Here is a 25,418-nt window from a genome sequence, read left to right as displayed (position 1 = left end):
CATCTTTGTTTGTATGTGGTGCTGAGGACTGAACCCAGGCCGCACGCATGCCAGGCAGCGCGCTACCGCTTGAGCCACATCCCCAGCCCAGTAAAAATAAAATTTTAAAAACCCCAACCTTATCAAAAATCAAATTTCCTGCCATTTGGATGAAAATACTAATTGAGTGTCTCACTTAAACTGAACTACTTAGGACTTTAAGATTTGTGACATTAGTACAAAGGTGCCATATGAAGCTATGAACAGGCTTTGAATGTCTTAAAAATAAAGAAAACGAAGACTTCTTATTTTGACAATTCAAATCAGACAACAAATGTTGTTTAAATTCATTTTCCATAACTGTAATCACATTATTTCATAAGCGGCTATTTGTTTTATTCCATATTTAAAAAGGAGTTCTGCTAAATAGGGATGAAAGACTTTTCATTAAACAATTTTTTAAAAATTATTATTTTGAAGTTTCTTTTCTTAAATATGTTCAGATGATGTATTAAATGAACAAAAATTTGTTTTCAAAGAAAAATTAGTTTTACTGAGTTTGAATAACTTGTCTTAGACAATTACTACCTTAAGTTAATGCTCTACAAAGAATATCATAAGGGGCTGAGTTTATAGCTCAGTTGGTAGAATGCTTGACTTGCATGCACAAGGCCCTAGGTTCAATACCCAGCACCACAAAAAAAAAAAAAAAAAAAAAAAAAAAGACAAAGTATATCTTAAGTAGATAACCTTCAGTTTTTAAAAGAAAATTATATAAAAGCACATCTGGGCCTTTACCTTTATTAGATTAAAAATTACAACATAACCAGATTTCCCATGATACCATGGTCTTGGATGAAGACAGTCTGAGTATTTGGAAATGTACACACCTATAAAAGTAAAACATAGATTAATTTACACTTTAACAGACTATTTATACAGATACAATTCACACGTAGGACTATTTTTAAATAATACTACAAAAAGAACGGATAAAAGTCCATTTTTAAAATGCTATGTTGATATTGCTTTACACCTTTTTAAGAATCACTATATTTCAAATCCTTAAAGTTAAGAATGTATGTTTGACAACCAATTTTCTAGTTTGGTATAATAACTAAAAAGGGATAAAAGTATCACATTTTTTGGAAAAATCCTAAATGTCTTCTTTTGGGATTTCTGTCAAATCACTCAAACAAAAGGCCTATGGTGGGCTGGGGATGTGGCTCAAGTGGTAGCGCGCTCGCCTGGCATGCGTGCGGCCCGGGTTCGATCCTCAGCACCACGTACAAACAAAGATGTTGTGTCCGCCAAGTACTAGAAAAAAATAAATGTTAAAAAATTCTCTCTCTCTCTCCCTCTGTTTCTCACTCTTTCTTTAAAAAAAAAAAAAAAAAAAGGCCTATGGTATTATGGTAATCTGACTCTCAAAGTTATTCTTTGTGAAAAAATATCAATAAGCACCCTTATGTAATAATACTGAGAGTCTATGTGGTAGGTTCTGTGCTAGAGAGCAGTGACAAAAAAGTAAATAAAGTAAGGTTCCAGCCTTCAAAGAAGCTTATTTTGCAAGCCTGCAAATTCTATCAAAGCAAAGGTTATATTTATTGTTTGCCAAAAAAATATAGCCCCAAATGCAGTAGGTACTCTGGGTCCAGCAACAGAGAACCACTAAAGGTTTTAAGAAGCAGACTGCCAGTAAAGAGGAAAGAATAAAAAAACAACAATTAGAAAGCTCCAGTAACAGCTGAGAGAGAAGGATCCCAACAGTAGCAGTGAAAATAAGGAGAAAGGACAGACTTCAGAGATATTACTCAATCGAGGTATCTTTTTTGAAATACAAAACACAATAGGTGAGAAAGCTTAAGATATAGTGACAAAAAACAATCTATAATCAGAATCTTGGCTTCCAGTTATGAATAAGTCCCTCAAGGGAGAAGGGTAGGCCTGGGCACAGACACGAAGACCACAGATTCTCAAGAAAATTAAAGATTAATATACTTCCTAAGACTATGAAACATCGTATTAATAGAACATATTACTATTAAACACATAATTATCCAGTTCTATATGAGCCAGAAACTATGAAATTTATGAAGGCAGTAGTGTTATTCTATTATCAAGCCCCACATGTGTTCAGAAGGATGGGTTCCTGTAAGAATAATCCATCTTTTACTTTTACTTCTCTACTGAAGCCAGCCTCTCAAGCAGCCGCAATAAATTCATGTGACTGTAGTAATGCAAGAAAAATTTCAATTTTTTTGAGATGGAAGCTGAGGCGCTTACTGTAATTTACTTTCAAATTCTTCAGAAAAGAATGTAAATGAAGCAAATCATATAATGCAAAATGTTGTCTGTTAGCCTTGGTTTCTCTAACTTTTCTATATATTAGAACTTTTGTAATGAAAAAAATGAGGTTAAAAAATAGGGGAAAAGAAAAAAGGATTTAAGTAATGTTCCTGGGGTTCTAAATTTATCACCCTTACAATATCCTTTAGAAGATATAAGTTGAATGTTATTCATTTTGTTTTACAGTCATCATGTGAACTAGTGATTATGCTGCTAGTTATATATGCAAAAGAAATGAAAACATAATGTCTACATACAAACTTATACATTAATAATTAATAATTACATTAATAATTAATAATTAAATACATTAATAATTAATAGCACAGAGTAGTCACAGCATAATAGCTAAAAGGTGAACACAACACAAATGCCCATCCATTGATGAATAAAGAAAACTGTGGTATATAAACATATAATAAATTAGACCATAAAAAAAAAATGAAGTACAGCCGGACTTGGCGGCGCATGCCTACAATCCCAGTGGCTCAAGAGGCTGACAAGAGGACAGCAAGTTCAAAACCCAGTGTCAGCAATGGCGAGGTACTCATTAGAAATCCTGTGTCTAAATACAATACAAAATAGGACAGGGGATATGGCTCAGTGGTTGAGTGCCCCTGAATTCAATCCTCAGCACCCCACCCAAAATAAAACGTGAAGAGAGGCTATAATACAGATGAACCTCTAAACCAGTATACTAAGTAAATGAAGTTACTCATAAAAGATCACATAATATGCGATTCCATTTATATGCATGTCATAGAGGCAAATTTATACAGGCAGAAAGTAGACTAGTGGTTGCCTACAGCTGGTGATAGTGGAGAAAGGGAAGTCACTGTTCATTGACATGGGATTTCTTTTTTGGGTGACAAAAATGGGTCTAAAATTAATGATGGTGAATAGACTAAAAAAGCACAACCACACTGAATGGTACACTTTCTAAATGGGTGAGTTTTACAGTATGTGAATTATATCTCAATTCAAGTATTAAAAGGGGTGGTCAGCAAAAAACCAACCATGAAGCCCAATAATCCTTCTTAGTGTCCTGGTATCTTGGCAACTTACAGCACTTAACCCTGCAAAACACCCCCCTCTCCCTTGAGATACTTCTCCTTGTGTGAAGTTCTACTTGCCAATTCTCCACCCAATTGGCTGCTCTTAATCCTTCCTCATTCTATGGGTTTTCTTATCTCCCCACACCCTGGTCCCATTAATGATCCAAAAGTTCTGTTGTGAGAAATCTATTGTTTCTATACTATCTTAAGTAAAATCTTGACTTCAACTAATACCCTACCCCCAAATCTGATTCAGATCCCTTCCCAAATATTTTTTACCACTTGCAAACTATGTTTTAGAAACCCTTATGAAATCTCATTATCTCCCAAATTTAACTCACTAAAATACTGTTCATTTACTGAGAAAACTAGGTATAAACTCTTGGGCTAAGTACTTTATACAGTCTCACTTAATCCTCACAACAACTCTATAAAATAATTTAATCTATTTTCCAAAGGAGAAAACTGAAGACTAAAAAAAAAAATTCACTGTTAATTATGTTCTTAACCATTACTTATCTCTCTTAACTCATCAGCTTCCCTACCAATATGCTTCTCTCCTTCTGTGATTCCTTTCTACTAGTAATATCGCTATAGTATACGTTTAAAACTCTATACTTGATTCTTCTCTCTTACTACTAACATTCCATAGTTGCCAAGTTTGGTCAGTTCTATCTATTCTCCATTCTTATTACCATTATGATAGTTTAGAAGGGATCCTCCCATGCTAATCTTTGGTACTAAAAAAAAAAAAAAAAAAACACCTTTTTTTTATGCTTAAAGTTCTTATTTCTAAAGATAATAATTGGTTTGACATTAATGAAACTGGTTTTTAATATAAGTGTTTTACTGTTACTATGATTCTGTAACTCTTATACTTTCTTTTTTTTTTTTTAAATATTTATTTTTTAGTTTTCGGCGGACACAACATCTTTGTCTGCATGTGGTGCTGAGGATCGAACCTGGGCCGCACTCATGCCAGGTGAGCGCGCTACCGCTTGAGCCACATCCCCAGCCCACTCTTATACTTTCTTAACAATTCTTATTAATTCAATGGTCACATAAAGTGTAAACCCACAGGAAATTCATGTACTTTAGATCAAATTCTCTTTCAAAATAAAATAGTGATCACTTAAAAATAATAATAAAAGCATTTTATAAAATTAACTAATCTTGGGTGGAGATGCAGCTCAGTAGTAGAATACTTTCCTAGCCCTAGGTTCAATCCCAAATACCTCAAAATAAAAACAACAGAACAAAAACCCAGTATGGAATTTAAACAAAACTCACTTCCTTTTGTAAAATAGGAGATTGTTTTTTCCTTACAGACTTACCTTTGGCTGGATCACCAAGAGTGGTAATAGCACTGCTACCAACACACAGTCCACGCTGACATACCAATTTGGCCTTTAAACAAAAAAATACTACTTTTGCTTATTATTAGTCTTGGGAGAGGCAATGAAATAGTGTTATATAATCTATAAGCTTTAAAATAAGTGCAGAATCTGTTCACTACATGTATTCATAGCACAAAGTAAGCTCACGTCCAGCAACTGTATTTTGATTAATGGTCCAAAGTTTTCCGCAAAACTTTATATTGGTGACAATTAACAAAAATATCACCAGCAAAACCAAATTAAACAAGGTCACAATTAAGTACTCCCTTGAAGGTGTCCCCCCCAATTACAGCTTTAAATCCACTAAATTCAAAATGTCTTTATTTAGTGTAAACCCATAGCACACCTTATTTGGATTTAGATGACTAAGAGATTAAATTCCTCTAGCGGTGCTACATAATCTTTTTATTTTACATCAATTATATTTTAAGCAAATCTGCCCCTATTCTTTATAAAACATTAGCCCAACCTAGGAATTACTTTTGTATTACTTTCTGATGATAGTACTACTAGCCATACACATCTTTGGAGACATATCCTATGAAGTTTGTTTAATCCCACAATTTAGGTACAGAAAATAAAACAGATATTCAGTCTTCAAAGACAGGCATGAAACAACTCTAATTAACTAGTACCCTAAAAGTATTCATCTTATCCTCAAAATCATGTAATTTTAACTTGAAAAGCCTCTAAAGAAAGTATCTGGTAAACAACTATTCATAATAGAGAAATGCCTATTTACTCCACTAAAGGGCATTTAATCAGAATGAGTTCAATTTTTACCATAGTTTACAAACAAATTTAAGATAAAACTAAAGAGGAAACTATAAAAAGTTGTTTTAAAAAATTATGTCAGCTTTCATTATCATTTATACTGCCACTTAACTAAATAACAAAAAATACCAATTAACTGGTCATCTGACAATCTCTTACCTGATTTTCAGTTTCAAATAGAAGAAACCCGTAAGTTTCTTGAAGTTCTTCCTGAGTATAGTTATTTGCTTGTTTTTGTTGATAAAAGGTTTTGTACTGTTAAAGAGAGAATAACCAAATGCAATAAATATGCTATTTTTGCTTGCAAATAAATTCTTTAAATGTGTCATCTGAACTCCTCCAGCTGAAAAATTAATTGAATATATTCTTTTTCTATTCCCTAAAATATAATGTTTTCTAAGTGAATATTTCCAAAGCTCTTTCACCTCATCTGAAAAATGATAGCCAAGAAGTATGAGCCTCAAATACCAAAAATGAGTCTATTTCTTTTAAATCTAAATGAAACTCACATAGTGTACACCAAGTACCTCACCTCGTTTAAGAAAATGTCATTTTTCACCAAAGTCACTTGACTGTACTGAAAACCATGCTCAGATGCAGAGTCCAAGTAAGAAGTACGGAGAACTGAAATTGGCCTCTGGAAAAGAGAGTCTGAACTCAAGGACACTGTCTCAAAAACTGTAAAACACAAAAATAATGTCACTGTTTAAGTTAATGAAAGGATAGGATTAAGAGGAGCACAATGAATATCACTCACTGTTACCTATTTCTTTCCTGTATAAGTAATAAATTAATGATGTACTGCAGTATAGGTACTGTATCTGTACTGTCTTAATGAATTTTTAAAAGACCATTCATGTGAGGAAAACAGCATAAATAAATTACAACTGAGGCTAAATTACTTTAATACAGGAGCTCAGATATGACCTATCAGACCCCTTACACCTTCTGGTCTAAAGTTGAGCACTATATTGTAAATACAGTTGGCCAAAAGCAGATGTACTGGTAGGGTCAAGATGGCAGTCAACAACTGCTTAGGTCAATGTTTCTTACCCTTTAGGTTTTTATTCCTTTTACCCATGTCACATTCTGATAAACTCACTCTTCCCATCCTCTCATCAAATTCCTAAGTCTGTTAGAATTCTTTTTAAGGGGTCAATTATTGCCAACTCAAACAATACTAATCATCTGTCTCTGGTATCTCCCCATCAGCAAAGAGTCATCTATAGAATATTAATTCCCATGGACTATAATTTTTTTTTCATTTTACAAAATAAAACTATTTTTTAAGGTTTTTTAAAAAAACATACCCATGTGCTACCCCAGAGATTGTGATATACTCCTCCCCTGAGAAGCATGTTTCCTAATTGAGAATTACTTCCTGAATCCAGTAATTTCCTTGATGATCCTGTGTGTTTTGGATTTTTTCATTTCAGCAAAAACTGAGCTTAACCATTTGAACTGTTTACTCTCTTCTGTTTGTATTATTTTTATTCTCTTTATCAAAATTCCGGGACTTACAAACTTCTTTATAAATAAGAATGATTTATACTGCACCAGAAGTTTTGATCAAATAGTATGAATAAATATATTAAAATGGCTTCCCACCTCTTAAAGAAAAAACTGCCAATTTCATTAAATTTCAAATGTTAAAGAGAAGCATCCTAATTAAAATTAAATTACAAACAAAATATGTAAATTGTTACGTATTAACTAAAACCATACTTCGAAGGAAATGAAAACATTTCAGTAAATTTAATTTCAACTAAACTGTCCCAATGCTTCAAGTTATTTAAAAAATCCTTTTTAAATAAACTCTCTAGTTTCAAAATGAAAACTGTAAATAGAATGAAAGAAAAAAAGGATGAAACATTTAAGAATTTTCAGAAGTTAGCACATCTGATCTATAGCCATCCATTCTAAGCTTTACTTTTGCTCAATCACTTTCTTCTTCAATACCAGTGCTGTAAAACATGAGGATATTCTAAGCTAGGATTCATGGCTCTGCAGCTACTTGGAAGGTTGAGGAAGATGGCTTGAGTCCAGGAGTTTGAAGCCAACCAGAAACCCCATCTCAAAAAAAAAAAAAAAAAAAAAAAAAATAGCCAAACATCAAAGATAATAGTTAAAATAACAGTTTTCTGAGGCTCAATAGGTGTGAAACAGTTGTTTACAGTGAAAAAGGAAAAAAAAAAAAAAAGTAGCTTCAGAAATAAAGGTTCTGATTATTTACATCTCCAAATTCTGCAAGACATTAATAGGGAGATACAAAGTTTGGAAGTATGGAATACCATATACATTCCCATTTTTAAGCATCATAATGCACCATAATACAGTAAAAACCGAGAGGTAGTACAAATTTTAAAAACAAATTTACTTAGCTTTTTAATACATATAGTGGCCAGAGAACACTATATTTCACATAAGTATAAGGAATACTGTTCTCAATGAAGCCTTGAGTAAAGCTAATGATTTGAAACAAATAAGGAAGAACAAGTATAAAATGATTTATTTTGTGCTTATATATTTTTATTTCTAAAACTATTTACAGTTAAAATTGCTTTCCCCTTTAGGCCAGCATTATCTGAACAGCATCATATTGATAATAAGCAATAATTTTATGGTTAGTAGAAGGAAAACAATGTTGGAAAATCATAGCTAATCTTGAATCTTTCATAATTTCATAAAAATGACCTCAATTATACTCTCCAAAGAGCAAAAGTTTCCAGCTTTATAAATAAGAACTTTATCCAAAAAAATTATTGATGCTTTTGCTCACACAACATATTTTCACTTGAGTCTATTGCACTGAACAACATGAATACTTCATAAATGAATGGCCTCATTTTGGCTGAGCCACATTCATGCTTTATTCAAACATTGAAAATTACAGTATTAAGTAAATGAGAGGGGGTTTTTCTACAAAGAAACCTAAAATAACATTTAAGAAGGTAACCGAAAAGTGCCTGTGTGTAAAATATTCAAAGTATTGGGCGGGTTTAAGTGACAATAAAGTGCACACAAAGAAAGTGAGTTTAGTTCAATCACAATGGTTCTGGGAAGTGAATTTTCCTGTTGTACCTGGCTTTTGGCACATTTCTGTTATGTGTATGCTCAGCCTTTAAGTTTGATTTTGGACACCTCTAACTTCTAATAATAGGGATGAGAAAATAATAAACCAACTACATATGTGCTATATCATAGCACACTTTATGTAACTTTTGGTCTGGGGATTGTAGCTCAGTGGTAGAATACTTGCCTAGCATGCACGAGGCCCTGGGTGTGAATTCTAGTACCATAAGAGAGGAGGGGAAAGGGAGAAAAAGAAAATTTGGTCTGAAAGCCAATGAAGAGATAAAACTAATGACAAATTATATGTCATAGTGATTCTAACAAAAACTAGCTTATACATCTCTCCATGACCACATCTCCCCATAGAAGGACAATAACCTACATCTGTTGATAATAATGATGCCTATAAACCTTACCTATTCTAAGTAAGCCATTTGATAATTGAAGGGAACAGTCCATTCCTTAATCATTTAATCTTAAAATGTATTATATCTTTGCTTTTAAGATTCTAAAAGATAGATGGTTTAAAATAAGTATATTTTTAGTTCAATTTGGCAGAATCTTAAAAAAAAACATGCAATGTGCAGGAATGTATTTCTAAGAAATACCGGGATAAGTGGGCAGAACACACACACACACACACACACAAAGCATTCCTTGAATGAGCATCCCTAGTGGCAAAAAAAAAAAAAAAAAAAAAAAAATGAAGATACCCAAAAGTACCATCAACAGAGAATACTCTGCAACTATTTTTTTTTAATATTTATTTTTTAGTTGTAAGTGGACACAATATCTTTATTTCAGTTTTATGTGGTGCTGAGGATTGAACCCAGGGCTTCATGTGTGCTAGGAAAGCACTCTACCACTGAGCCACAACCCCAGCACATCTGCTCTGCAGCTATTAAGAACAAGGTAAACTTGTATACACTGACATACAAAGATATCTATTATATACTACAGAGAAACAACATATGTTACCTGTCATATTGGCAAAAAAGAAAAAAATACGTAAGCAAAATTATGGAAAAAAATTTAGAAGGATGGGAAACCAAACTGTTGATACTGGTTAAATTAATAGTTACTGAAACTGGGAAGGGACAAAAGAGGAACTTAAATTTTTTACCTAATATATATTATTCCAATTTAGGTTTTTCTTACATGAGCATGTATTACTTCCACCGTTTAAAATATCTCAACTTTGAAAAAAATGAATTATAATTTTGAAGAAATACAAATAGAAGAATGTACTTTTTTGATACAATTCAAAGACTTAACACCTATCAGTTTTAGATTAATGAATATAAAAACAATGCAGCCATTGGACATGATTTTTTTAAAAAATTTTGTTTTACATGATCTAAATTAAAACTAAAAATGTTATAATTCTACTTTGAATTCGTAAGTAATAATTTACAGTACTTAGATTAATACCCACTCTTTTCTGATAAGAACCCTGTCTCGATCTTCTCTAAGAGAGAATGTAGTTGGGAGGATGGTCTTAGGTCCTTTATATCACATATACCTCCAGAATTCTTGAGGCAGTCCTGTTCTTTGTTAATGTCATGAATGCTAAATGAAAAATAAAAAAATTCATAAAGTGAATGACTCTATGAAATAAACAAATGTTAAACAAGCATCTAATTTGCAAGAGGAATAAGTCTAAGGTTAGTTTTACTTCCTTTGAGTAGTGCCTCTATAAATTTGCACTATAAAACAGTAGCATAGTTTGAAATAATTTTCCTCCAAGAGAGTAACTTCTAATGAAAAATTTGTACACAGAAACAGATTCCTGTGCTTACAGGAATCACTTTCGCCTCACTGGGCGGGGGGGGGGCTTTTAAAATGAAAAGCAGATCATAGAACCACATCTTTATTTTATTAAAAATAACAAAAGCAGGGCTGGGGTTGTAGTTCAGTGGTAGAGCTAAGCACTCTATGTTTCGTTTCGTTTGCTTAGCACCTATGAGGCATTGGGTTCAATCCCCAGCAACACATTAAAAGAGAGAGAGAGAGAGAGAGAGAGAGAGAGAGAGAGATGTTTTCTAGATAGTAGAAACAGTGTGACCAAATTTACAAAATATCAAAGTCAAGTAGAACACAATGGAAAAAATCATTCCCCCCCAAATCAGTGAATTTGTTAAGCAAAACTATTAATGGTATTATGTATCCAGTACTATGATATATCTTTGTTTTATCAAGACAGAGAAATGGTCTATTGTAAATAAACAGGTTAAAAGAGCTCAGACTACAAAAGACACATGATGCAAAGAGATCAGTATTGTAAATGCGTAGGAGTCTCTAAAACATAATATAGTGAATGCATAGTGGTATACAATCAATAATCTCATGGAGGTGGAGATAAGTCAGAAAGGTCTCATAAAAGTCATTAATACTTGAAATATGAGATATTTAAGTGATAAACCAAAAAGGGGATGGATGAGCTTCATATGACTAATGAGGGTAAGAAGAGAGGACAAAAAAAAAAAAAAAAGCAAGGAGATATAAGGGTTTCAGTTTTTACCAAAGGCTTCATAGTATTGTGTTCTAAACAATTTTTAGTTGAGGATTTCAATATACTTTACAAAAAGAGTAGCGTGTACAACATACCTTTTTTCCCAAAAAGATGATTAGTAGAATTGTGTGAATATATGGGAGATCTTCTAGAAATGGGTATATTGATGACATCAATTAAGCAAATAAGGATAAATTGCTTATGTCAAGAGAGGAAAATTAAATCGGAAATGAAGAGACTAGGATTCTAGTGTAGGGCTTACCTCTAACTTTATCTGGACCGTGGTGTGAAAATTATTGTTGGCTAACTTTCCAACAATCATGCCCTTTTTTCCTTCCCTTCCCCAAGACAATAATATTTCTAAGGTATGGGTGGATCCTGTGTTTTAGGAGAAGATTAAAAAAAGTTTAATTAAACTCATTGTGGTAATTTTACACCCTTTAGCTACAGACTGTTTTAGGAATAAACCAGTAACTCAATGCTAGACAATGGGATGTAAATCAACATCGACAGACAGAATTCTGGGGAAGCTTTCTTATAAAAAGGCAAGAGGAAAAAATGCATGTTCTCCCAGCTTCCACCATGTAGTCTCAGAACCTTATTTCAAGATGTGTTGCCCTGAATCTCTTTCAACCAAGTCAGGACTGATAAGCTAACACACTGAGGATAGAAGTTAACAGATAATAACCTAGATCCTTGATGAAATCCTTAAGCCCCTGAATCAACTATCTGGAGTTGCTCTATCTTTGGACTTTTTGAAACATTACTTTTTATACAATTTTCATTTCTGGCTGGAGCACACTTAACTGATGCATTTTTTAAAAGTTAATTTATATTCTCTAAGGCCTCATTAATTGTCATGACCTTTCCAAGGCTCCTTTCCATTCTACCACTATGACTCTATCAACTGCCCTACTAACAAAGGTTTGTTATGCCAGAGACATTACACACAGGCACTAGGTAACTTATTATTATATTTTATTTGTTGACATAAACAGAATCATATCCGATTAAGTATTTTATCAGCAAGGAAGCTACTGTTACTAATGATAATGACAGTTATGGAAGCCCAGCGCCAAGCCAGACCGGAGGAAGAAGCCCATTAACCCTTAAAACCCATCAAACGGGGTGTGGCTACCAGCAAGGTTCTGCTGCTGATCCAGATATGGTATGCCTTTTATGAAACTAATGACTATATTTTAAAATAATAATTGAAACCAATATCTGTAGACTTAGAATCTAACTATAAATGTATTAATAATGAAAACTTGTGCTTAGATGATGTACTGTTGATACTGGGAACTGTTAACATTGTCTTTCTCAAAAAAAAAGGGATTTTGGAGCTATACAAAAACAATATAAATATATAAGGGGAAAACCATTAACACATAACAGTTTCACAAAGCTAGAAAGAAACATGAGCAGTAAGAAAAGACAAGGAAAGAAAGGACCACAAACAATGCAGGTCAATTCAACATTAGATGAGGTAATATCTGCAGCTGATGGAATGTCAGATAAGGAGTTCAGGATATACATGCTTCAGATGATCTGGAGTCTCAAGGAAGACATTATTCAGCAAATTCAGACAATGAAAGATCACTTCGACAATGAATTACATAAACAAATCCAAGAAGCAAAAGATCAACTCTATAGGGAGATAGAGGATATTAAAAAAAAAAAAAAAAAAAAAACAGAAATCCTGGAAATGCAGAAAACAATAAACCAAATTAAAAACTCAAATGAGAGTATTATCAGCAGAGTAGAACACTTAGAAGATAGAACATCAGACAACGAAGACAAAGTTTTTCAACTTGAAAAGAACATAGACAGCTCAGCAAGAATGTTAAGAAATCATAAGCAGAACATCCAAGAATTATGGGATAACATAAAAAAAAACAAACTTCAGAGTTATTGGGATACAAGAGGGTATAGAGGTACAAACCAAAGGAATGAGCAATCTATTCAATGAAATAATACTAGAAAACTTCCCAGACTTAGAGAATGAAAAAGAAATCCAAAAACTAGAAGCCTACAGTATGCCGAATGTACAAAATCATGAGAGATTCACACCAAGATACATAATAATGAAAATGCCCAACATACAGAATAAGGAGAGAATCTTAAAAGCCACAAGAGAGAGGAAGCAGATTACATTTAGGGGTAAACCAATCAGGATAACGGCTGATCTTTCAACACAGACTCTGAAAGCTAGAAGATCCTGGAACAACATATTTCAAACGCTGAAAGAAAAAGGGTTCCAACCAAGAATCATGTATCCAGCGAAATTAAGCTTCAGGATTGAAGATGAAATAAAAATCTTCCACAATAAACAAAAGCTAAAAGAATTTGCAGCTAGAAAACCAGCTCTTCAAAACATCCTTGGCAAAACATTACAGGAAGAGAAAATGAAAAATAACAATGAAAACCAACAGCGGGAGGTAGTACAGTAAAGGAAAAACTAATCTAAGAGGAAAAACAAATCATGTTAAGTAGCATAAATAATCAAATATGGCTGGAAGTACAAACCATATCTCAATAGTAACCCTAAATGTTAATGGCTTAAATGCACCAATCAAAAGGCACAGGCTAGTAGACTGGATTTAAAAAAAAAATCCAACAATATGCTGCCTACAAGAGACTCATCTGATAGGAAAAGACATACACAGACTGAAGGTGAAACGTTGGGAAAAATCATACCACTCATATGGACCTCGGAAGCAAGCAGGGGTGTCCATACTTGGACTTCAAGCCAAAGTTAATCAAAAGGGATAAACAAGAACACTACATACTGCTCAAGGGAACCATACACCAACAAGACTTAACGATCATTAATATATATGCCCCAAACAATGGTGCAGCTACTTCATCAAACAAACTCTTCTCAAGTTCAAGAGTCTAATAGACCACAACACAATAATCATGGGAGATTTTAACACCCCTCTCTCACCACTGGACAGATCTTCCAAACAAAAGTTGAATAAAGAAACCACAGAGCTCAATAATACAATTAATAACTTAGACTTAATTGATATATACAGAATATACCACCCAACATCAAGCGGATACACTTTCTTCTCAACAACACATGGATCCTTCTCAAAAATAGACCATATATTATGTCACAGGGCAAATCTTAGCAATTACAAAGGAGTAGAGATACTACCATGCATTTTATCTGATCATAACAGAATGAAATTGGAAATCAATAATACAATAAGAAAGAAAAAATCCTACATCACATGGAGAATAAACAATATGCTACTGAATGAACAAAAGATTACAGAAGACATCAAAGAGGAAATTAAAAAATTCTTAGAGATAAATGAAAACTCAGACACAACATATCGAAATCTCTGGGACACTATGAAAGCAGTACTAAGAGGAAAATTCATTTCATGGAGTTCATTCCTTAAAAGAAGTAAAAACCAACAAATAAATGACCTCATACTACACCTCGAAGCCTTAGAAAAAGAACAAATCAGCAGCAAATACAGTAGAAGGCAAGAAATAATTAAAATCAGAGCTGAAATCAATGAAATCAAAACAAAAGAAACAATCGAAAAAATTGACAAAACTAAAAGTTGGTTCTTTTGAAAAAATAAATAAGATTGATAGACCACTAGCCACGCTAACAAAGAGAAGAAGAGAGAGAGCCCAAATTACTAGCTTAAGGGATTAAAAAGGCAACATCACAACAGACAATTCAGAAATACAGAAGATAATTAGAAGATATGTTGAAACCCTATACTCTAATAAAATAGAGGATAGTGAAGGCATCGATAAATTCCTTAAGGCATATGAGCTACCCAGATTGAGTCAGGATGATATAAACAACCTAAATAGACCAATATCAAGTGAGGAAATAGAAGAAACCATCAAAAGACTACCAACCAAGAAAAGCCCAGGACCGGATGGATATACAGCAGTTTACAAGAACTTTAAAGAAGAACTAATACCAATTCTCTACAATCTATTTCAGGAGATAGAAAAAGAGGGAGTACTTCCAAATTCATTCTATGAGGCCAACATCACCCTGATTCCAAAACCAGATAAAGACACTTCAGAGAAAGAAAACTTCAGACCAATATCCCTAATGAATTTAGATGCAAAAAGCCTCAATAAAATTCTGGCAAATTGGATACAAAAATATATCAAAAAGATTGTGCACCATGATCAAGTGGGATTCATCCCTGGGATGCAAGGCTGGTTCAATATACGGAAATCAATAAATGTAATTCACCACATCAATAGACTTAAAGATAAGAACCATATGATCATCTTGATAGATGCTGAAAAAGCATTCGACAAAATACAGCATCCCTTTATGTTCAAAACTCTAGAAAAATTAGGGATAACAGGAAATTACCTCAAAATGGTAAAAGCTATATATGCTAAGCCTCAGGCCAGCATCATTCTAAATGGAGAAAAATTGAAGGCATTCCCTTTAAAATCTGGAACAAGACAGGGATGCCCTCTCTCACCACTTCTATTCATCATAGTTCTAGAAACACTAGCCAGAGCAATTAGACAGACTAAAGAAATTAAAGGCATAAATATAGGAAAAGAAGAACTTAAATTAGCACTATTTGCTGATGACATGATCCTATACCTAGCAGACCCAAAAAATTCAACCAAGAAACTTCTAGAACTAGTAAATGAATTCAGCAAAGTGGCAGGATATAAAATCAATACCAATAAATCAAAGGCATTCCTGTATATCAGTGACAAAGTCTCTGAAATGGAAATGAGGACAACTACTCCATTCACAATATCCTCAAAATAAATAAATAGATAAATAAAATACCTGGGTATCAACTTAACAAAAGAGGTGAAAGAGCTATACAATGAAAACTACAGAACCCTGAAGAAAAAAATAGAAGAAGACCTTAGAAGATGGAAGGATTTACCTTGCTCATGGATTGGTAGAATTAATATTATTAAGATGGTCATACTACCAAAAGCACTTTACAGATTCAATGCAATTCCCCTCAAAATCCCAATGACATTCCTTGCAGAAATAGAAAAAGCAATCATGAAATTCATCTGGAAAAACAAGAGACCCAGAATAGTTAAAGTAATTCTAAACAGGAAGAATGAAATTGGTGGTATCACGATACCAGATTTTAAACTATACTATAGAGCAATAGTAACAAAAACAGCATGGTACTGGCACCAAAATAGGCTGGTAGACCACTGGTACAAAATAGAGGACACAGAGACAAATCCACAAAATTACAACTACCTTATATTAGACAAAGGTGCTAAACCCACACAATGAAGAAAGGATAGCATCTTCAACAAATGGTGCTGGGAGAACTGGAAATTCATATGCAACAAAATGTAATTGAATCCCTTTCTCTCACCATGCACAAAAGTCAACTCAAAATGGATCAAGGATCTAGGAATCAGACCAGATAAAGTTGGCCCTAATCTTCATCACGTGAGGGCAGGCCCCAAATTTCTTAATAAGACACCTATAGCACAAGAGTTAAAACCAAGAATCAACAAATGGGACAAATTCAAACTAAAAAGTTTTTTTCTCAGCAAGAGAAATAATATGCAAGGTGAATAGGGAGCCTACATCCTGGGAACAAATTTTTACCCCTCAAACATCAGATAGAGCTCTAGTCTCTAGAGTATACAAAGAACTCAAAAAGTTAAACAACAAAAAAGCAAATAACCTAATCAACAAATGGGCCAAGGACTTGAACAGAAACTTCTCAGAAGAGGATATACAATCAATCACAAATACATGAAAAAATGCTCACCATCTCTAGCAATCAGAGAAATGCAAATTAAAACTACTCTAAAGACACCATCTCACTCCAATAAGAATGGCAGCCATTATGAAGTCAAACAATAATAAGTGCTGGCGAGGATGCGAGGGAAAAAGGTACACTCATACATTGCTGGTGGGACTGCAAATTGGTGCAGCCAATTTGCAAAGCAGTATGGAGATTCCTTGGAAAGCTGGGAATGGAACCACCATTTGACCCATCTATTCCCTTTCTCGCACCAAAAGACCTAAAAAGAGCATATCACAGGGACACAGCCACATCAATGTTTATAGCAGCACAATTCACAATAGCTAGAATGTGGAACCAACCTAGACGCCCTTCAATAGATGAAGGATTAAAAAATGTGGCATTTATACACAATGGAATATTACTCAACACTAAAAAATAACAAGATCATGGCATTTGCAGGCAAATGGATGGCATTAGAGCAGATTATGCTAAGTGAAGTTAGCCAATACCTAAAAAACAAATGCCGAATGTCTTCTCTGATATAAGGGGGGTGATTCAAAATGGGATAGGGAGGAAGAACATGAGAAGAAGACTACCACTAAATAGGGAAGAGAGGTGGGAGGGAAAAATAGGGAGAAGGGGAGTTGCATGGAAGTTGGAAGGAGAACCTCATTGTTTTACAGAATACATTTATGATGTTTTAATGAGAAAAAGAAAAAAAAGCGTGTCACATTAGATTGGATAGAGAAAAAGGATGGGAGAGGAGGGGAGGAGTAGGGGGGATAGCAAGGGCAGCAGAATAAAATAGACAATATGATTGATGTATGTACATTCCATGTATGTATTATATGTCAAAGTACATTCTGCTGTCATGTATGACTAAAAAAAAATTACAATTAAAAAAAAAGAAAAAGAAATTATGACATTTGCCAGTAAATGGATGGAGATGGAGAATATCATGCTAAGTGAAATAAGCCAATCCCAAAAAACCAAAGCCCAAATGTTTTCTCTGATGCTAATTCACAATGTGTGTATTAGGGGTACAGGTGGTTGAGGAAGAATAGAGTTACTTTAGATGAGGTAAAAGGGAGTGAAGGGAGGGGAGGAGATATGAGGATAAGAAGAATAGTAGAATGAAACAGACATTATTACCTTATGTACATACATGACTGCATGACCTATGTGATTCTACTACATGTACAATCAGAAAATGCAAAGTTATCCCCCATTTATGTATGATATATTAAAGCGTATAAGTGCATTCTACTGTCATGTATATCTAATCATAATAAATTTTAAAAATCTTTTAAAAAATGACCGTTACCATTTGTTGGGTGTTTGTTATATTCCAGCATCATTTGCCAACCACTTTGAACTTCAGCTTTATCTTCTGGCAAAACTTTGTCTCCAGGTAAAACACATGTATACATTCTAGATATCTGTTCATGAAAAACATATTCCTCACCTACAAAATTCCCTATGCTTCTATGCCATCTCCTCATTGTCAATCCCTGTTTTGTTATATCAGTATTCAAAGTTTCACTACTTAAGTGTGTATCATCAATCATGGTTGAGTCATTCTGGGTAGTCAAGTTACTCTCTTACACCATGTTTTATTTTTCTGAATTTAAAACAGCCTCTGTTTAAATTTCAGTGATCGGTCATTATTTCAATGTGTAAATTTCCCAGAGAACTAAAGATATCCCCTTAGAGAGATGGATGAAGGGTTTTTTTTGGTCAGATCTGAGCAGTTACTTTTTTCTTAGAAGCATCCTTCATGGAGCACTATATCCTCCAGCTTCAACCCATGCTTGTATGTTATGATACTACAGCTTAGCTTTATAACTTTTCTGAAGGATACAAAAATGACCTATAGATTCAACATAAAACAAACTGCAGAAAGTAATGATCCAATTCCAAAACTTGTATAAGAATTCAAAGGATTCAGAATAGCCAAGACAATTTTGTAAAAGAACAAAAAGCTACCTAATTTCTCTACCTAATTTCAAGAATTACTACTACAAAGTAGATAGTCAAGATAATACAAGATAATGTGGTATAAGTATAAAGATATAGACCAACAGAACACAGAAGAGAGTCTGGATACTGATTTTTAGCAACATTGAATCACAAAATTTAAACTAGAAATAGATCATACATGCATACCTGAGAAAACTATAAAGCCTTTACCAGAAAAAAAAAAAAAATCTCTATTGTTAGATACAAAAAGTTTTGATAGGACACAAAATTAGTGACCATAGAAGAAAAATGAATACACAAGATCTAAATAAATTTTAAAACCTTCTGATCTTCAAAAGACATAATTAAGAAACTAATTATCAGAGAAGTGCTAATTAAAACCACAACAAAATGTTTTTTGTTGAAATGACCAAAATTAAAAAGAATGAAAATATCAAACATTGGCAACAAGGAACAAATGGAACAGCAGTTTTTCAGTTTTGGACTACTAGGTATGATGCTGTGCTGAACTTCATTTGCAGTCCTTTTTGTGGATAAACTATGGTATATTCATATAACATAACACTATTAAGCAATAAAGGAAAAAAACTTCTGATAAAGCATGAGTCTCAGAAACATTATACTGAGGAAAAGAATTCAGACACAAAGAGTATACACTAAGGAATTCCATTTATACAGAATTCCATTTATACCAAGTTCTAAAACCTATAAAATTAATCTATAGAAATAAAAATGGTACCAGTGGGGACTGAGGTTGTGGCTCAGTGGTAGAATACTTGCCTAGCATGTGTGAGGCACTGGGTTCACTTCCCAGCACCACATATAAGTAAGTAAATAAAGGTCAATCAACAACTAAAAAAATTTTTTTTAAAAATGGTACCAGTGGTTGCCTATGGCAAGGACAGGGATATAAAACTGTTGCAAGTGGGTAAGCACAAGAAAACTTTCTGGGGTGACAGAACAACCTTATTATCTAAAATCTCAAACTAAACTTTTTAAAATTTTTTTCTTCTAATTTCTCGTTTTCTGAATAATCTCTTTTAAAATCAGAACCTCTTCATCTTTCATAAGTGTAATCTCTTCTAAAGATACTATATTTTGTTGAAGTTTCTTTGGTTCCCTTCAGTAAAACTATTTCTTTTTTTTTTTTATTAGTTATTCAAAACATTACAAAGATTGCAGAATCACATCGGTTACACATCCACATTTTTACATAATGCCATAATAGTAACTGTTGTATTCTGCTACCTTTCCTATCCTCTACTATCCCCCCTCCCCTCCCCTCCCCTCCCATCTTCTCTCTCTACCCCATCTACTGTAATTCATTTCTCTCCTTATTTTTCTCCCATTCCCCTTACAACCTCTTATATGTAATTTTGTATAACAATGAGGGTCTCCTTCCATTTCCATGCAATTTCCCTTTTCTCTCCCTTTCCCTCCCACCTCATGACTCTGTTTAATGTTAATCTTTTCCTCCTGCTCTTCCTCCCTGCTCTGTTCTTAGTTGCTCTCATTATATCAAAGAAGACATTTGGCATTTGTTTTTTAGGGATTGGCTAGCTTCACTTAGCATAATCTGCTCTAATGCCATCCATTTCCCTGCAAATTCCATGATTTTGTCATTTCTTAGTGCTGCGTAGTACTCTGTTGTGTATAAATGCCACATTTTTTTTTTTTTTTATCCATTCATCTATTGAGGGGCATCAGGGTTGGTTCCACAGTCTAGCTATTGTGAATTGTGCTGCTATGAACATCGATGTGGCAGTATCCTTGTAGTACGCTCTTTTAAGGTCTTCAGGGAATAGTCAGAGAAGGGCAATAGCTGGGTCAAATGGTGGTTCCATTCCCAGGTTTCCCAGGAATCTCCATACTGCTTTCCATATTGGCCGCACCAATTTGCAGTCCCACCAGCAATGTACAAGAGTACCCTTTTTCAGTAAAACTATTTCTACCAAACTCTTTTTCTTTTCTACTTGTTTATTTACTATTTGACCTCTTTAGTTAGAAACTTTTTTTGAAGGACTGGTAAATCTTGGCTATACTTTTCTGTTTAGGTGTGAGGCATTAAAAGCTGCCTGAAAGTTGTGGTGCTTGACAGTGTTTCTTGTCCATCATCTCTTACCTCAAGGTGATCTGATGGGGGAACCTACCTGTTGAATTAGATGATTTCTACAGTCCACAGCTGTTAAATATTTTGCAGGGGGCTAGTCAGTTTCCCCAGAAAATAATCCTTCAACATTTTACTTAGGGGCACATAAGCTTGACTATTAGTTCTGGGAGCCACTTAGCAAAAGACAGTTGCAGATTTTCACTGTTCGGAATGGAGATTTTTATTATTCCTAAGTGCCATTTATATGATTCACCTCCACCTCGGCTCTTCAACCTTCTGGGTGTATGGCAGTGGAGAAAGAGAACTAGGTCATCGATGTTACTTCAGACCAAGAACCAATTCTTCTATTTCCACCCCTGTATTCCTGTCTTGAAAAGTATTTTGTGCCTCCAGTTGAGCCTTTTCCAAAAGATTACATGGCGAGAATCAGCTTGCTTCTTGTTGGCATACCTCTGTTTAGTCTATTCTCTAATTCTTCAAATCATATAATATTTGCCCAGCTCCTTCCTAGTTTAGCAACTATTGAATTCACATACTTTTTCCTTGCTCTCCCTCTTGAATTTATGTGCATTTATATATTCATTCTTTTACTATAATCAGAGAAAGATTTCCAAAGGGGTATATAACTGGACATGTCAAAACAGAAGTGCCTACTTAACCTAAGTCTTTTAATTTTTTGAATTAAAAAATATAGGAGCCTAGGAATATAGCTCAGTATGTTCTTTCCTAGTATGTTCAATCCTCAATTGAACATATTCAAATAAATATGCATAAACATACATAACCATCTACTATGCTAATTATTATTTTGTCATTTTATATTTCAACTTATATAATTTTATTTCAATTTTATTTTCTTATGTATCTACCATTGGCCTAGTTACATACCATATCTTTAGCAGATATATAATTAATTTTAAATGAATTAAAATGTATTGCATATGTAATAAAAAACTACAACAAAAGTATAATTAATCTAAAGTAAATCTTTGATGATATTCTCTCAAAGTACATTGCCTTTTTCATAATATTCACTATAATTTATAATGTTATGTTTGGATCTTTAATGTCCCTGAAGAGCTCATGTGTTAGATAATACAGTAATGCTCAGAGGTGAGATGATTAGATTATGAGAGCTGTAAACTCATCATGGACTAAGTCATTTGATGGGTCAGTAATCTGAATGTACTACTGGATGGTAACTGTGAGCAAGTGGGGTATGGCTGAAGGAAGCAGATCAATAGGGGTATGCCCTTGGGTCATATTTTATCCCTAGCTTGTGGTACACAGTCCTATAATTTCTTTCTCTCCTTTCCTCTTTCGGTTTCCAGCTGCTAAGAGCTGACAGCCTTCCTAACCCACACCCTTTCATCATGATATTCTGTATCACCTCAGGCCCTGAGCAAGAATCTGTAGACCAGGGACTGAATGTCTGAAACCTCGAGCCCAAAATAAACTTTCGCCCTCTAAGTTGTTCTTGTCAGGTATTTTGGTCACTATGATGAAAAGCTGATTAATATATATATAAACAACTAATGTCTTCTTCCTTACAAGTGAAAGCCTGTGACAACAGAAATCATGTGTTTGTTTGCCATGGATTATGTAGTATTTAGTTTAATGTTAGCACATAATGGATATTTAATAAATATGTATTTGTTTAGTGAATGCAAGAATAATGTTTATGATAAATAATCTGTTCTAGAATTTGGAAATAAAGCTTCTCAATTCTTTTCACAAAGCAATCAAATTCTAATACCAAAACCCGACTGACAAAACATTCTAAGAGGGCTGGGGCTTTAGCTCAATGGTGGAGCGCCCGCCTCGAATTTGTGAGACACTGGGTTTGATCCTCAGCACCACGTAAAAAAAAAAAAAAAAAAAAAAAAAAAAAAAAAAAAAAGATATTGTGTCAACTACAACTAAAAAAAATATTTTTTAAAAAAATTCTAGGAATAAGAGAAATGGTTCACTAAATAGTAAATCAATAAATTTAACTAACCATACTTAAAACTAAGTAAAAACCACAAAAGAGCTATTGCAATGTGAAATGAGGGAGAAGAGGTACAAGCTGCCAGGTCAAAAAGAAATTAATATACAACTATTTCCCAGCAGAAGCTTTTTCATATGTAAAGCTTTATTGCTGCACAGCATTTTTTGTGTATGTTATTTCTACTATACTAACCTTAGAAATCTGCTTACTTAATAACACAGAAAAATGTCCTACAATAAATTTTTCAGTAGAAAGAAAAGCAGATTACAAAAGAGAAGCATTGTGTACCTATACCAACCCTTTTAACATATACCACAATTACAATAATGGTCATCTTCTTCGTAACACACATCAATAACAGATATTTTTATCTGACTATCTTCCCATCACTAGATTATTAGGCTCAAAAATACAGGCTGTTGTCCCTTTTCAATGCTGTATTCTCAATACTTGGAACAGTGCCTGGTACACAGTAAGGATTCAATAAATATTTAACGAATTAATCAGTTGGTTTCCCAGATCACATTATTTCTCTACTTAAAACCATTTGCCTAGCGAGGCCCCTGTAATCCCAGCAACTCTGGAAGGTAAGGCAAGAGGATCACAAATTTAAGGCCAACCTAAAGACCCCGTCTCAAAATAAAAAATAAAGAGTGCTGGGGATATAAGCTTAGTGGTTAAGCACCCCTGGGGTTCACTTTCTGGTACCAAAACAAAACCCTCTGCCTCTCACTGCTCTCAGAACACATGTGCTTCCTGCCATGGGCAAGTATAAATTGGTTCCTGCTTATTTCTTATACCTCATCTTGTCACACATTCCCCTTACTATGATCACCCCATCTAAAGTAAGTATTTTGTTTAATGCACTCATTATAACATGCAATTTTTTTATCAATCTATCTTCCCCTCTACCATGTAACATCCAAGGAGACAAATGTCTTGTTCACCGAGTCCCTTAGTACCACCACCACAGATAATAAAATACAAAGTTATCTTTGGGTGGGCCAAGTCCTTTATTGCTTTATTTTTATAGCTTATGTATTACCTAAGATTTTAAATAAACATAAATATAAATATAATTTGGGAGAAATAAGGCTATTTTCATTTTGTGAGCACAGCTCTTAAGTAGCAGCAAGGTACTACTTCCATAAATGACAAAAAAGTAAACAGAAATAGTACTTCTCACAAGTTAAAAAAACAGACTCATATCATACAAAGCAATTCTATTAAAAAAGCTTTAAATGACAGAATGAGAAATGCACGATTTGATAGAAATTTTAAAATTCATTTAAGAAATTCTCCCACATACGAAAAAAATTTAAATATATCCTGAAGTCAAGATTTAACATAGCAGATTAAACTCTGATGTACATCTTGCTATTATTTGAAGTGCAAAGTCCACTTGGGAGGCCATAACTACCGGAGGGGGTCTACATACACACGATGCTGTCCTCCTTGGAGCCTACCACCACTGCACCACCCAGTGAGGACCAGCAATAGAGGCACTTTACACACCTTCAACTCCCAAACAAACCCTGGCTACCAAACCTCGTCTGGGAGGCGGAGACCTGCCTCCCATGTGGCCCTGCCCAGGCTTCACTCGCTACCCTCTCCTGAAGATGAACTCTGGCTCCCTCGCACCCAGGCCTTAGGACAAGCCTCCACTCAGGCCAGGGTAAGTCAGCACCTTGCCCTGCAGCTGAGGTGGCGGTCACCTCCCTCCTCACCTCATGGTGCATGGGGGAGGGGGCTGTGCCTTTGCAGGGCTGGCTGCCCCTCTGGCCCCCTCCCACCCACCCAGGCCAGTGTGCCAGGCAGGACAGCCACACCGAAGGTGAGGCCATGACCTGCACCTTTTTAAAGTCAATAAGGGCAGGGCTCCGAGAGCAGCAGCAGGGCATGTCTGCTGCCCACCTCCAGGGCAAGTCCCTGTCCCGCATGGGGGCCACAGGCTGGTGTCGGCCCTGAGCTTCTCGGGTATCCCTAAGGCCGCTCTGGGAGAGCGGTTTCCTTGAGGTTTTACAGAGAGCATTCCAGGGCCCAGCTTTCCTGAGTGTCCTGCCTGTGGGCACCCAGCAAATCCAGGGTTGATTCTGAAGTCTGTGTTCTTTTCAGTACAGTGACCTCAAAATCACTGTCCACTGTCGGTTTATACAGCCTTGCTGCATATGGTCTCACGAGTTTTATTTAAAAAAAAAAAAAAAAACTCCATTGAATATGATTTTGAATGCTTCACGCATCCTTAAGAGATGTTAACAGCATCTGAAATTAGGGATGGGAGCTCCTCCCTTCCACTAAACTATGCAGCCCTAACAAACACATCAAAAATAAAATCCAATTGGTGTGGAAAGTGAAGTACTTGGCCTTGATCTAAGGATGTCTTCACTTCCTAGTCATTAACATTGTGCTTAAACTAAGTAACCAAGAAGTCTATATACATTTCCTAGATGTAA

General features: G+C 34.5%; 1 protein-coding gene across 4 annotated transcripts in view; it reads right to left on the bottom strand.

The window, feature by feature from the left end:
* The window catches only part of Tasor2 (transcription activation suppressor family member 2), a 76,860-nt gene that overhangs the window by 39,783 nt on the left and 11,659 nt on the right, over positions 1-25,418 (bottom strand). For 3 of the 4 annotated variants that reach the window (XM_076831988.1, XM_076831989.1, XM_076831990.1), the window contains exons 3-5: positions 5,714-5,809; positions 4,718-4,790; positions 778-869 (exon numbers count right to left, since the gene is read on the bottom strand). The gene's annotated coding sequence lies outside the window, so the exon portion shown is untranslated. Of the gene's footprint in view, positions 1-777; positions 870-4,717; positions 4,791-5,713; positions 5,810-6,086; positions 6,233-25,418 lie in introns of those variants that run through there. The other variant, XM_076831991.1, reaches the window with a different exon arrangement.

This window comes from Callospermophilus lateralis, chromosome 13 (genome assembly GCF_048772815.1).
Source record: "Callospermophilus lateralis isolate mCalLat2 chromosome 13, mCalLat2.hap1, whole genome shotgun sequence".
Classification (NCBI taxonomy): Eukaryota; Metazoa; Chordata; class Mammalia; order Rodentia; family Sciuridae; genus Callospermophilus; species Callospermophilus lateralis.
This window is presented reverse-complemented; position numbering and strand designations above follow the sequence as displayed.